The 15,891-nt window shown below is 42.3% G+C and overlaps 1 protein-coding gene across 2 annotated transcripts in view; it reads left to right on the forward strand.

Annotated features, from left to right (window-relative positions):
- Window positions 1-15,891, forward strand: part of LOC121536239 (transmembrane protein 163) — an 84,417-nt gene that overhangs the window by 34,626 nt on the left and 33,900 nt on the right. The window lies entirely within an intron of this gene.

Genomic DNA, 15,891 nt, shown 5'->3' on the forward strand with positions numbered 1-15,891 from the left:
GCAAACAACAAGGGGGAGAGTGGACAACCCTGTCTGGATCCGCGGTGCAAGAGAAAATAGTCAGAGGACAAGTTGTTAGTTCGTACCGAAGCCATGGGAGAAAAATAAAGAATCTTTATCCATGCAGGGTTTGGGACCAAAGCCAAATTGAATTTGGGACCAAAGCCAAATCTATAAAAGGCGGATGTTAGGTAGTCCCACTCAACGCGGTCAAAAGCTTTTTCCGCATTGAGCGAGACCACTACCTTCGGGTCCCCCAACGCTGGGGAGTACAGTATATTGCATATCAGTTTTTCTTTAATAGTAATGAAATTGAAGCCTGAGAAAGACTAGGCGGTAGCTTTGATGTATTAAGGCACTCTGCAAACAATCGAGACAGGAATTAGGATAAGCAGACCGGAAAACATCCTGTAAAATTCAATTGGAAAACCTTCCGGACCCGGTGATTTACCACTTTTCATTGCGGACACTGCTGTTGCAATCTCCTCAGGTGTACATTCTTCTTCTAAACAGTCATGGAAGTCTGTATCAATTGAAGGCATATTCAGAGCATCGAAGAAGGAATCAATCAGCAAAGGGTCTTGATTCAGAGGTGTATAACTGTGGTAGCACCAGACAGGGTCCTTATTCGTGGGATTAAACGTGAGGCCTCAGATTTACGGATCTGATGTGCAAGAGGTTTACTGGCTTGTCCCGTTGTTCATACACTCTGTATCGAGCTCGTAAAAGTAATTGTTCAGCTTGTCTGGTAGAGAGCACATCAAATTCAGATTGGAGTAGCTGGCGTTCTTTATATAGATCAGAGGAAGGAACTGTAGCATACTTTTCATCCAATGAAGCTATGGCTTTGTTCGGGTCTCGAAGCCGCTGAGAGCGAGCTTTGTTTTTGTTGGCTGTATAAGAAATAATTTGGCCACGCAGGTATGCTTTGAGGGACATACCTGGCGTTGAGTTAATTTCTAGGAATAAGGTGATTTCAGAGGAAATGAAATAGACAGACTCATTATCTGAGAGTAAAATGGAGTTAAGACGCCATTGATAACACATAGGAGGTTGCTGGGGAAACTCTAGCTCAAGCACTAATGGTGAATGGTCAGAAATAACAATACTCTCATAAGTACACCCCCGAAGGATAGGCAAAAGTTGTTTGTCCAAAAAGAAGTAGTCATGAGAACATGAGAAAAAAAGGAATACTGTCTATCTGTAGGGTGTAGGAAACGCCAGGCCTCACACAGAGCATATTTCTGAAGAAAAGATTGAATAGGTAGGGCACATTTAGAAAGCTACAAAGGGAGTAGATTTATCAACCAAAATGGCAGCACCTCTTGATTTACTATGAAAGTTAGAGTGGACCAGTTGACCAACCCAGTCCCTACGCATCCTAAAGTGCTCACCAGTCCTCAAGTGAGTCTCTTGTAGAAATGCAAAATTTGCATTCAAACCCTTTAAGTGTGTCAGCACCCTCTTACGTTTCACAGGGTTGTTAGCCCCATTGATGTTCCACGAAATGTACTTGATGGTAGTATTTTGGCCACCCTGAGCACTCCTGTTATACAACCCTGTCATTAGAGCATAGAGTGGAAAAGCAATGAATACCCAAAAACCCCAGGATAACTTGTACAGTAATAATGTACGGTGTAAGAAAACGTACAGAAAAATAAACTAAAAAGAAGACAGAACGACAACATTAGAACTGAACAATTCAACCTCCTTCCTCCCCCCATCCACCTCCTCCCATCCCAGACAATACCTTCCCAAACGATGTACAAGCCTAAATAGAACATGTTCTCTTCGCACAGTATGTCTGTGAGAGTGCGGTATTAAACCCAAACCCACTGTTAAAGTAGCGTTTTGTGTTAGTGGATCAAGCAGCAAAAATAGAGAACAAATTTAAAGTGAATCCCATGTGCAATCGAAATTAGAAAAGCACCACTTGTAGATGTATATAATTATATTCCCAGTCTTATAACAGGTATTGAGAAAGAAAATAAATAAAATGTATCAAGGCTCTCAGAAAAAAACTCTAATTTGAAGTAAGCAAATCGTAGTAAGATGACAAAAATAAATACATATATATATACACATACATACAGATACATACACATATATACATACATCCATAACAATCGTCTAGTTGGACGTACAGCCAAGACCACAAAACTACGTCTGTGCAATGTTGAAAGTTTGCTGGGTATAAATTACGTTCAAAACCTTTAACAATGAAGTGAAGACCCCCAAAAACTTGTAGCCTCGGAACATTTACTGTTTACTGGGTCGAGACAAATGGACGCGGTAAACAAATAACCAAAAATGTTTTGGGTCAATGAGACACTATGTAAACAAACTCAATAAGTGAATGAGACATCATGGAAACAAAGGAATTATGTGAACCCTTAATAAAATGAAATTAAAATGACTGAATGCTTTTAAGGCAAGCACACTAGATTATTTACATTTACATTTACATTTTAGTCATTTAGCAGACGCTCTTATCCAGAGCGACTTACAGTTAGTGAATACATTTTTTTTTTTTTTTTTTTTTTTTATACTGGCCCCCCATGGGAAACGAACCCACAACCCTGGCGTTGCAAACGCCATGCTCTATCAACTGAGCTACATCCCTGCCGGCCATTCCCTCCCCTACCCTGGACGACGCTGGGCCAATTGTGCGCCGCCCATGAGTCTCCCGGTCGCGGCCGGCTGCGACAGAGCCTGGATTCGAACCAGGATCTCTAGTAGCACAGTTAGCACTGCGATGCAGTGCCTTAGACCACTGCGCCACTCAGGAGCATTATCAAAACATTCGATCACATCAAATAACCCTGAGTGGGTTCGCCAACTCGGGAACTATACAGGAATACTACAGTTAACGTTATAACTAAACATAGTTATACCACAGGTGGGCTACTTACTTACTATCCACAGTTTGCAAGCAACAGTTGCTGATCTATGAGCAAGTTCAAGACTTCTTAATGTGGCGTTGAATGTGAGCCATAGCCTCCTGCGGAGAATCAAAGGTGCAGTCTTTACCATCCTGAGAAAGCCATAGACGTGCCTGGAATCGCAGACCGTACTTCACACCTGGATGGTCCCATAGTAATCGTTTGGCCTGCCCAAAAACTGTGTGCTGCCTGGACACAGTGGGGGAGTAGTCCTGGTAGATAAAGAAGCTCTGCCCTTGAAAGCTCAGTGGTATTGCGGGCTCGTCGGAGAATGATGTCTCGGGGCCTCTCACTGTCCCGGGGCTTTGGGTGCAGAGACCGGTGGGCACGACCAATCAGGGGCTTCTCATCCATGGCAAAAACATCCTTCAGCAGCCCAGAGACGAAATCCGTGGCGCGAGGCATTTCCGCTGACTGGGATGGATACCAGTCTCAGGTTATTGCGGCAAGAAAATCCCTCTAAACTCACACAGCTCTCCTGTACCTTTTTCAGATCCGCAGCCAGGCGTTTCACGTCAGCCTCCAGGGAGGTAGTTAGGTCGGAGACACTGGTAGCGGAGGTCTCCAGTGCTAAGCATAGGTGATTTGATGATGTTGAAATGTTAAAGTTGAAATGGTGCTGGAATAGTGGAGGCAGCTTCGGTTTTCTTTGCGACTTGCGTTAGGTAGCCTAACTCTCCGTGGTTTTAAATCAATAACGTTAGTTGTTTAGTAGTTCGGATATGTTGGAAACATTAACTTGCTTGACCATGCTGTAGGTCATGTAACTGTTTGTTACGTGCACTATGCTTTGTGGACTTCACTAGACAGATGTTGCTCTCCGGTTTTGTGATGAAACACAGGTGTGGTTGAATTTATTCTGCCACTGTCTTCTTATTCTCTCGGCCTTAGGCCTATATATCACGGTGGCAAGGCATATGAACTAACAGGTTAAAGCGCAAATAATACAATTATCACAACACATACAGTATGTTGTAATATGGCAATGTTTTGCTGGCTTCCCCAGTGATTTTACCCACGCACCGCTACTGGACAGCAATATCCAGGAATTTTACAGGATCAAGCTCATTGTGTCATTAATATGTGACAAGGACAAACAGCAGCATCATAAATGTAAGGAAAGAAAGGGAGTGTTTTACTGTTTGTCACATGATTTTTGCCAAATCTGTGAAGACTCCAAGCATGAGAAAGGGTTTAAGCATTAGGTTTTGATTCAACTCATTAATTATATTGAATGTATCTATGTTCCTTCCCCCTTTATATCTTAATGTATTCACGTAAAAAAAAAGGTCCATTATTATTAATGACTTTCTAACAGCTCCAAACAGTTGTCCACTACAATAAATGCTCACTGGTACCCTAGTTTATAGAAAGACCCATTTACAGTGGGAAATTGACCATTTTTTCCTTCTCTGTAATTGTGTTTTCTTCCTTCACGTGAAGGCAATATACTGTCAGGTACAGTACATTGATTAAAACACTTAGTAAAGCAGTGATCTATGGAATGCATTGCTTTAGGAAAATAATAATGTGTTACTGGAAAAGCAGGGACCAGTGAGTTCAAGGCTACACAGCTTTTATATTATTGTGTTATAACACTGTTTTTTTTCCACAAAGGCTTCCCACGTGACTACATGGTCACAACCACTTCACTTTGTTGACCCTGGATGTGAGACATAAACGCTGCCTGACCTTAGAGCTAAGGGATTTGACCCATCTCTTGTCTTGGAGTCATTGGAGTGGACTGCATCTCTCTGAGTCTCTCTTTACTGCGGCAGGCAGTCAGGAAGAGAGAGAGACACAGATACAGTGTGAGCCCTGATCGAAGATTGTGCTAATGTCTCTCCCCCAGCCAGCTCAATAGAAAGTTGGAACACTACACTGACTGTCTCTTGGCTCACCGCCTTGGGATCTTTGGTCCCTGAACCATGGCTAGGGTCTGGTCTGGGGTGGTGGACTGAAAGACCTCACAGGGAAGTGTTTGTGTGTTATAATAGATACTTTATTATCTGTTAGGACAATACCTTTGTATCACAGGCACGATGGTGGCAGCAATAGTGTGTGTGTTTTGTGTGGGATGTGTGTATGTCGGGATGTATCAATGAACATTTGTCTTGTTTATTATCTGGGCCGCCGCTTGCCACAGGGTAGAGAATAATTTTGTAATAAAAGTAGCAATGTGCATCTCCGCTGTCTCCTGAGGTCTGGTGGTATGAATAAATCTTTGTTACGTGTGTAGATGACTGTGCTATGGGCAGATGACTGGAGCTGTTTTTCGCCATGGATGTAATGGTTATGGTGTGTTGAATGCCTTGGATTCTGGCTTCTGCATGACTTAGTACACAAGCACAGTATCTCATGTGAGGGGTGGTATGTACATTGCTGAGATTTACATTGAATTGGGAATCTACAGTGTGCCGTGAGGTTCATCCAACAATGCTGAAATACAGCTTTTTCAATCATCAGGGAATTAATGACACAACAGGCCCTGTCTCCTGATACATTCATTGGCATGTATATTTGCTCCCATTAGGCCTGCATTGTAAACGTTTACAATGCCCGTTGTAAGTAAACCCATAGGGAGTCGATCTGTTAATCATCAGGGATGGTAACCCAATTATGTTGAATTAGTTGAAGTAACTAACAGAAAGTACCCATTGATACCACAACATTTCCTAGTAAATACCAATGGAAACATTACCATAAAAATAAAGTGATAAAGTGCAACCTAATAGGTAAAATAGCTCAACAATGGTTTGTAAGTAAGTAGTAAGTAAGTTTGAATTAAGTAAACCTATAGCTAAACTCTGTTAATCAAACAAGGTATGGTATGAAAATCTTGTTAGTAGCTCAACAATCCAGGACTGATTCTTGGGGTATGCTATATCATTAATGAGCAGTCTGGTTTAACCAGGCTATAGGAGAATGCTGTATCATTATTAGACAGACAGACTCCCTCTCAGCTGGTCATCATTAGACAGCAGTGACTGAGCCCTCAACAGGAAGTTCTTAGGAGGTCACATGCCAGATGTAACATTTCACAGTTCCCCCTTTCCTCTCTTCACGCCAAATGATACAATGTTTACAAGAAGTCTAGTCATCCTCACACTGCAGATTATTTGTGGTGGTGATTGAAGTGACAGTGTTTGACCAATGAGTGTGATCGATCTGGTGGGGCCTTAGACCTTGAAACAACATTGTTAGTCATCATCAAATAACGGGAACTATCTTCTCCATGCTTCTTGGGCTGTGGTGGACTTGTGACTCTCTCCTTCTGATTCTAGATAACACAAACACAGAGAGGCATTCTCCCCTTTTACATTTTTTACTTTGATAAATATTGCCTTAACTCACTTATTATGTGTTTGTTCCTATCATATGATGTGTTTATTAAATGCTTTCTTTATGCATCCTGCTAGAGGTTATGACAATTTTGCTTTAGCTGTGGTTATTAATGATCTGTTTAAAATTCAGTCATTATTATTATTATTTGTATATATATTTTTACAATACAAAACATACACATACTAAACGACAACATCACCCCTGCCTAGACCCACCTGCTCACACCCCCATCTCCAGCACCCGCATCACTCTCCGCCACATGCCCTCAAACGGCACCATTTTGTTTCTCTCCATCCCCCACGCACTTTCAACATTTGGATAATAAAGCATTTTACCTTTAAAATTCACAGTCATTCTGCTGCAATAGTTCACAGTTAGACTTTGTTCAATGAGCTTCGATTTATGTCAAACCCAGACTCAAATATATTGTTTTCAGCAGAAATGTGTTTTTTTTATACAGTATGCAGTTTTATTGAATAGAAAGCAGTGTTAGAATATATCCCTTGCAAATGATTAGAGCCATATTCAGAGAAAGTTACAGTGAGTAAATACAAAACAACACTTCCAATTATTGGTCCTGTCCCTAGGGCACAACCCCAGTTTCCTTCATAGGATCACATCAGGACATAGACATTACTGATGTCATACATACAACACAGAGCATCTGCTCACTGTAGTGCAACATGGAATTATTAGGTACCAGCTCATAGAGACAGTTGGCTAACTAATGGGATCTAGATTCAATCTATAAGACTGTAAAGTTCAGGTCAGGTGAATCTGTATAAATCCTTTAGTTTCTGTAAGTCATATAACTCATCATTTGACCCTCTCTGCCTACTGAAGTATTTATGTTGCGCTGCAGTCGAAGGTCACTCATGGCAACTGAGTGGACTGAGTGTGCTGGCTAGATACAGCAGTTTGTTTATGGGCTTGAGGGATTTAGCTGTTTATGGATACAGAGGGGATGTAAAGGGGATGTGTGCTTCAATATGTGCTTCACTGATCCCAGTCCAAAGGGATGTAAAGAATGAAAGGGGGAGTTTCTGTTTACCAGTCTGACCACTGAGTCTAAAAGACCCTATTCACACTGTGCATTAATATACAACATACTGTATATAAATAACCAGTATACTATACACTACGGTCAAAAGTTTTAGAACACCTACTCATTCAAGGGTTTTTCTTTATTTTGTACTATTTTCTACATTGTAGAATAATAGTGAAGACATCAAAACTATGAAATAACACATATGTATCATGTAGTAACCAAAAAAGTGTTAAACAATTTGAGATTCTTCAAATAGCCACCCATTGCCTTGATGACAGCTTTGCACACTCTTGACATTCTCTCAACCAGCTTCATGAGGTAGTCACCTGGAATGCATTTCAGTTAACAAGTGTGCCTTCTTAAAAAAGTTAATTTCCTTCTTAATACGTTTGAGCCAATCAGTTGTGTTGTGACAAGGTAGTGGGGGTATACAGAAGATAGCCCTATTTGGTAAAAGACCAAGCCCATATTATGGCAAGAACAGCTCAAATAAGCAAAGAGAAACAACAGTCCATCATTACTTTAAGACATGAAGGTCAGTCAATCCGGAAAATGTCAAGAACTTTGAAGGTTTCTTCAAGTGGAGTCGCAAAAACAATCAAGCACTATGATGAAACTGGCTCTCATGAGGACCGCCACAGGAATGGAAGACCCAGAGTTACCTCTGCTGCAGAGGATAAGTTCATTAGAGTTACCAGCCTCAGAATATGCAGCCCAATAAATGTTTCTCAGTGTTCAAGTAACAGACATATCTCAACATCAGCTGTTCAGAGGAGACTGTGTGAATTAGGCCTTCATGGTCGAATTGCTGCAAAGAAACCACCACTAAAGGACACCAATAATAAGAAGAGACTTGCTTGGGCAAAGAAACACGAGCAATGTACATAAGACCGGTGGAAATGTGTCCTTTGGTCTGGAGTCCAAATTGGAGATTTTTGGTTCCAACCGCCGTGTCTTTGTGAGACGTGGTGTGGGTGAACGGATGATCTCCGCATGTGTATTTCCCACCGTAAAGCATGGAGGAGGAGGTGTTATGGTGTGGGGGTGCTTTGCTGGTGATACTGTCTGTGATTTATTTAGAATTCAAGGCACACTTAACCAGCATGGCTACCACAGCATTCTGCAGCGGTACGCCATCCCATCTGGTTTGGGCTTAGTGGGACTATCATTTGTTTTTCAACAGGACAATGACCCAACACACCTCCAGGCTGTGTAAGGGCTATTCTACCAATAAGGAGAGTGATGGAGTGCTGCATCAGATGACCTGGCCTCCACAATCCCCCGACCTCAACCAAATTGAGATGGTTTGGGATGAGTCGGACCGCAGAGTGAAGGAAAAGCAGCCAACAAGTGCTCAGCATATGTGGGAACTCCTTCAAGACTGTTGGAAAAGCATTCCAGGTGAAGCTGGTTGAGAGAACACCAAGAGTGTGCAAAGCTGTCATCAAGGCAAAGGGGGCTATTTGAAGAATCTCAAATATAAAATATATTTTGATTTGTTTAACACTTTTTCGGTTACTACATGATTCCATATGTGTTATTTCATAGTTTTGATGTCTTCACTATTATTCTACACTGTAGAAAATAGTAAAAATAAGAAAAATCCCTTGAATGAGTAGGTGTTCTAAAACTTTTGACCGGTAGTGTATGTCACATTCTTATTGCGCTGTGGTTAGATACAAACGCTGATGTGTTGCACCATAGTGTGTATAGCTTGCGCAAATGTTTCCAAGTCCACTGTAAACATCCCTCAATGGCACTGAGACTCTGTAATGGACACACAAGAGAGAGATTAAGGTCACATAATGCTCACTGCCACACCCTGATCACAGACACTTCTCATGGGATTATGTGTAAAATTCCACCACAAATCGGACTAATCCAGCCAGACTGTTATGCCAAGGGAAAACATCCATACTGGCCCAGTGTCCGACCCAGCCAGCTAAAAGGCCTCTAAAAGAACAAAAATGTGCCTCTTTATGACCTCCCAACCTGCCAAATAATTATAATCTCCCCATGGCACTAAAAATAACTCCTTGATAATATGTTTTATTCAGAGCTTAAAGCAGATACAAATAGATGTATTCTCTCTCGGCTTGTCAAAACGACAGTCATTATCAGTGCACAAATGTTCACTAGAATTTCCCTCAGATAGGCCTACAACATGTGACTGTCTGTGCGTGCCGTGTAGTCAGTAGTTCATACACAAGGTATATTCACTGGTGTGCTAATGCCAGTTCATCTGTGTACAACCACTTGGAGCATGAGAGAGACTGTGTTCTGTACATTTAGTCAAAGGCACAGGTGTACATGTTGTTGACCAACCCCTCTTACATCACAGTTACAGGCAGCTGCTGTGAGGTGAGTTGGTCCAGGATTCTGGCCATCCTGATATACTCTCTCTCTCTCTCTCTCTCTCTCTCTCTCTCTCTCTCTCTCTCTCTCTCTCTCTCTCTCTCTCTCTCTCTCTCTCTCGATCGATGAGTACTCTGGTCATCCTGTTCTAATAGCAGCTCCAGGGGCAGTCAGGGTTTAAAGGGAGTTGTCAAGGAGATGATAGGCTATCTATCCCTCAGCATCAGGAATTGGCCTTGTCTCTCTCCTGTCTGAGTGGATGGAAGCTGTTTGAGCATTACACCAGATTTACCTCTGATCTGGCATGTTGTTTGTTCCGCCCAATTAGGTTTTATGAGTGGCGCGCTCTGCGATCCCGCTAGGCCCTGGTAATGCTCCCATCAACAGAAAGAGCAGTACTCTTACAACAGCAGCATCAGTCACTGTCACTTATGGAGTTCCCTGTTTAGTGAAGGAGTTCCCTCTTCTATAGCAGGGTTGGTCAACTAGGTTTGGCCTCTGGGCGGGCCAGAACATAATTAGCATAATAGCACAATTAATAGGCCTACACTTCAAATTCAACAATATTTTTAACACATCTGATTAGTGCATAATAAATTAAATGACAATAAATAATAATTTCGATCTGATTACACTCATAAAATCACCAAAGTCTCTATTTAATTATTATTTTTGTCTATTTCTCTGTGCGTTGATTGGTGGGGATAAAAGGTCTACCTACGTAGCCTACTGTGGGCTACACTACTTTTTTCTATGTCAACATTCATTCAGAACAATCAGTTTGCTAGAAAATGTCGCTCTCAAAAATTATCAAAAGAAAGGTGGATAATGAAAATCGAAGTTTCAGGGAAGAATGGACAGAGAGACATGCATTAATCTTACCGTCTTTCTCCAATGCCATGTCAGTGTGTCTTATTTGCAATGAAAATGTTTTTTTTTCTCAAATAATTCAATCGCAGACGTCATTATGAATCTAAGCATGGTACTTTCAAAGTGGCCTTCCCGCCCCAGACAGAGGCCCGACGCAGAATAATTTTTACATTAACTGCAAGCTACAAACGGCAGCAGAATCATCCTTCGTGGCCTGACTCAACAACAGAAGGTAACAAGTGCCTCCCTAAAAGCGTCCTGGGTTCTGACCAAACAAAACATGCCCTTCACAGATGTGGAGGTATTTAAAGTGCATGGTGACAGTTTTGGAGGAATTGGCTACCGGCAAGTCTATGGACAGCATAATTGCGTCTGTCAAACATGTGCCCCTGTCTGCGTCAACAGCCGGCGGCCGCATCCATGCACTGGGGTATGATGTGCATAGGATTGTTCTGGAAGGGCTCAATCAGGCTGAGCATTTCCCCCTGGCTATTGATGAGAGTACTGACAACACCGCTGTAGCACAGTTGTGTGTATATGTCCGTTATTTTGATGGAAATTAATTTAAAGAAGAGCTACTGCCACTGATTCTCTTCGAATGACACACGACCGTGAGACATCTTATTCACAAAGCTGGAAGAATTGTTTACGCAGCATGGCCTGTCATTAAAAAAAGTCAACTTTGTGGTCACCACGGGGGGCCAGTATGAAAAAATAAAACTGGAAGAGCGGAAGAGCGTCTGCTAAATGACTAAAATGTAAAATGTCACCGACGGGGCACCTGCTATGGTGGGCCGACACAGGGACCTGGTCAGCAGGTTGAAGGAAATCGCCCCCCAAATGAATGGCTTGCATTGTCTCATCCATCAGAGTGTGCTGTGTGCCAGACTAAACAGTGAGCTAAAAGATGTGATGGATAAAGTAATGTGCATAATCAGTCAGGGGGACATCAAGCACCCAACACCGTCTTTTTCATAAGCTTGTGACAGAATCAGAGGAGGCAACCCACAATGATCTCCTGCTTCACAACAATGTGTGTTGGCTGACTAAAGGAAAACGCTGGAGTGGTTCTGTGAGCTGCATGACCAGGTTGTGGATTTTCTCAGAAAAAGCTAAATGACGGCAGCAATTGACCAGCTTCGTATTCTGGGAAATTGTCACAGAGGTGATGGAAGGTTTCATCAAGCAGCTGAGGGACATCTTCTCCACCAGATTTGAAGACTACAGCATGCCCAAGGATATCATAGCATTTGTACGTGATCCTCTCACAATCCACCCAGGTGGAGAATTCTCCTCCCTTGCTAAGAAAACAATACCCTCGCTGGATGAGGCTGCAATTCAAACTGAGCTGAATGAATTCCAGACATCGAGCCAAATCAGCGATGCATTCAGGAGTGCCGAGTCCCTGTGTGCGCTTTGGGTGGCATGCTCAGAGGAATACAGCCAATGCTTGACTTGGACTGAAATAGGTGCTGGTGCTCATGTTGGGTACTGTTTATATTTAGGTGCAGGAGCTCCACAATACTTTTGAGCTAATATTCTATAAGAGGAACAGGAGCTCAAGTAGTAGAAATGTGAGGCGCCTGTACTCAGCTCCTGTGAGCTCATGCCCAAGTCAAGCACTGAATACAACACAATAAAGAAACTTGCATTTTATGTGCTAACAATGTTTGGATCGACTTACACCTGCAAGTTCCCCTTTTCCTCTATGAACGCAATCAAGACTCACGACAGGAACCGGTACAGACATTCAGACACAGACATTTACAGACATCGGCATTTTTCTTTCAATTATTGTTTTATGTAGGATGCAACATTTTTGGTCAGTTGTCACTGTAAGTAGGCCTAATTAAAAAATCCCACTTCTATTAGGACACATATATTTTCTCAGCCAGTTAAGTTATTTTATAAAGGCTTGGAAGAAATAGACTCCAATTAAGCCCTCTTGTTGTTTGTAAAGTCAAATTAAAATGGAGATTATTGTTGAAATGAATTACTCCACTGGTGTAGTTTTTCTCCATCTGTTACTGTGTGCCACTTGCGTAAACAGTTAGTTATATTTTCAGCACCAGGTGCTGTTCACCTCCTATTGATTGTGCTGCAGTTGCAACTTTACTTTTCAGCACCACAAAATGGTCCACTGCCTGCTTTATTAGTTGACTGTCTCCTGCAGTTATTATGCATTATTTAGGTGGGGCAACTTCCTTCTTAGGACATTGCATTTGGGACTTTTTGCAACAAAACATTTTTTTAAATAAAATAAAAGAAATAAAAAATATTCATAATTAATTTGGGGGCTTTGGGGGGGCAAATCATATTGCCAGATTTGGCCCACGGGCCGACAGTTGGGGAACCCTGTTCTATAGAGACCACCATAAGACCTATACCTTCCGAGACCAATTTAATGGGTGATGGAAAGTCTAGTTTTGCCATGTTTTTGGCAGTGCATCTAATGGAGGTAATAATAAATAGTGTTATAATGTGTCTGACACATTATAGGATCAACGAAGCATCGTTTCCTCCTATCTTTCACAGTCTATATATACAATATACCACCCCTCTGCTGTCTGAAAGGAGAAAGTGAGACTTCATGGTGTGAGGAAAGAGATATGGCATAGGGAATGGTAGGGCGTGAGGAGGATGGGGATGGGAAGTGGGGCTAGTGAGGCCTTTAAGCATGGTTGTGATGACCCACGTACCCGAAGAGGAGGTGCAGAATTTCACACCCACTTTAGATGGCCCGATTACTGAGCTAGGGCTGTGACCCTCTCACCTCTCCCACTCCAAACCTGTCAAGTTCATCCGTGCTGCTGTCGTTCAGTGAGCAGCCACCTCATGCATCATGCTATCAGCACGAGACAAGCATGTCCTACTCCATCAAATCCAGAGGACAAATATAGCTCACTGAAACACCTTTACACAGACACACTATGTCACACTTTTCAATAATAAATGTCCTCTTTTCTTTACACACATACAGTGGCTTGCGAAATAATTCACCCACCTTGGCATATTTCCTATTTTGTTGCCTTACAACCTGGAATTAAAATTGATTTTTTGGGGGTTTGTATCATTTGATTTACACAACATGCCTACCACTTTGAAGATGTAAAATATGTATTCTTGTGAAACAAACAAGAAATAAGACAAAAAATAACAGAAAACTTGAGCGTGCATAACTATTCACACCCCCCAAAGTCAATACTTTGTAGAGCCACCTTTTGCAGCAATTACAGCTGCAAGTCTCTTGGGGTATGTCTCTATAAGCTTGGCACATCTAGCCACTGGGATTTTTGCCCATTCTTCAAGGCAAAACTTCTCTAGCTCCTTCAAGTTGGATGGGTTCCGCTGGTGTACAGCAATCTTTAAGTCATACCACAGATTCTCAATTGGATTGAGGTCTGGGCTTTGACTAGGCCATTCCAAGACATTTAAATGTTTCCCCTTAAACCACTTGAGTGTTGCTTTAGCAGTATGCTTAGGGTCATTGTCCTGCTGGAAGGTGAACCTCCGTCCCAGTCTCAATTCTCTGGAAGACTGAAACAGGTTTCCCTCAAGAATTTCCCTGTATTTAGCGCCATCCATCATTCCTTCAATTCTGACCAGTTTCCCAGTCCCTGCCGATGAAAAACATCCCCACAGCATGATGCTGCCACCACCATGCTTCACTGTGGGGATGGTGTTCTCGGGGTGAGAGGTGTTGGGGCGGCAGGTAGCTTAGTGGGTAAGAGCGTTGTGCCAGTAACCGAAAGGTCGCTGGTTCTAATCCCCGAGCCGACTAGGTGAAAAATCTGTCGCTGTGCCCTTAAGCAAGGCACTTAACCCTAATTGCTCCTGTAAGTCGCTCTGGATAAGAGCGTCTGCTAAATGACTAAAATGTAAATGTAAATGTGTTGGGTTTGCGCCTGACATAGCGTTTTCCTTGATGGCCAAAAAGCTCAATTTTAGTCTCATCTGACCAGAGTACCTTCTTCCATATGTTTGGGGAGTCTCCCACATGGCTTTTGGCGAACACCAAACGTGTTTGCTTATTTTTTTCTTTAAGCAATGTCTTTTTTCTGGCCACTCTTCCGTAAAGCCCAGCTCTGTGGAGTGTACGGCTTAAAGTGGTCCTATGGACAGATCCTGCAATCTCCGCTGTGGAGCTTTGCAGCTCCTTCAGGGTTATCTTTGGTCTCTTTGTTGCCTCTCTGATTAATGCCCTCCTTGCCTGGTCCGTGACTTTTGGTGGGCGGCCCTCTCTTGGCAGATTTGTTGTGGTGCCATATTCTTTAAATTTTTTAATAATGGATTTAATGGTGCTCCGTGGGATGTTCAAAGTTTCGGATATTTTTTTAGATCCCAACCCTGACCTGTACTTCTCCACAACGTTGTCCCTGACCTGTTTGGAGAGCTCCTTGGTCTTCATGGTGCTGCTTGCTTGGTGGTGCCCCTTGCTTAGTTGTGTTGCAGACTCTGGGGCCTTTCAGAACAGGTGTATATATACTGAGATCATGTGGCACTTAGATTGCACACAGGTGGACTTTATTTAACTAATTATGTGACTCTGAAGGTAATTGGTTGCACCAGATCTTATTTAGGGGCTTCATAGCAAAGGGGGTGAATACATATGCATGCACCACTTTTCCGTTATTTATTTTGTATAATTTTTTTAAACAAGTAATGTTGTCATTATGTAGATGGGTAAAAAAAATAATATTTAATCCATTTTCAATTCAGGCTGTAACACAACAAACTGTTTAATAAGTCAAGGGGTATCAATACTTTCTGAAGGCACTGTATATGCTTTATTGACTCTCATCGTGGGCATATGGGGTCAACCACTGGGTTTGCATGTTACATAGAGAGCCTTTCCAGAAAATGGCATTAGTGGAGCTCTATCTTTTTAGTGACGCATGTTGATCATGACAAGCCCATGATCAGATGGATTTCAGATCAACGTTAGACGATGACTAGGCAGATGATCATGTGGCTGTCTGTTGTTATGAGGACATTGTTGTGGTGTGATTTATCTGCCCTGTGGTACAGTTAATTTTAAATGACCATACTTACTGATTACTCCATGGCTCACCACATGCGGTTGACTGAGATTCTTTGAAATGCAGGGCTTGTGTTGATGATATTTGACAATATTGATTTGTTATTGCTTTTACTTCTCTGACCCTTTCTTCTCTTTCTCTCTGACTCTCACTCTCATCCCTCCCTCATCTGGGCCTTGTTCAGATCTGAGATGAGACAGAGACTGCTAGACAGCAGAGACAAGACGAGAAATGGCAAAGGCTACTTTCATTTCCTCTGTCTCTCAGTTTTCAACCCACCCCCAATGAAGGG

Source organism: Coregonus clupeaformis, chromosome 23 (assembly GCF_020615455.1).
Source record: "Coregonus clupeaformis isolate EN_2021a chromosome 23, ASM2061545v1, whole genome shotgun sequence".
In the NCBI taxonomy this organism is placed as follows: domain Eukaryota; kingdom Metazoa; phylum Chordata; class Actinopteri; order Salmoniformes; family Salmonidae; genus Coregonus; species Coregonus clupeaformis.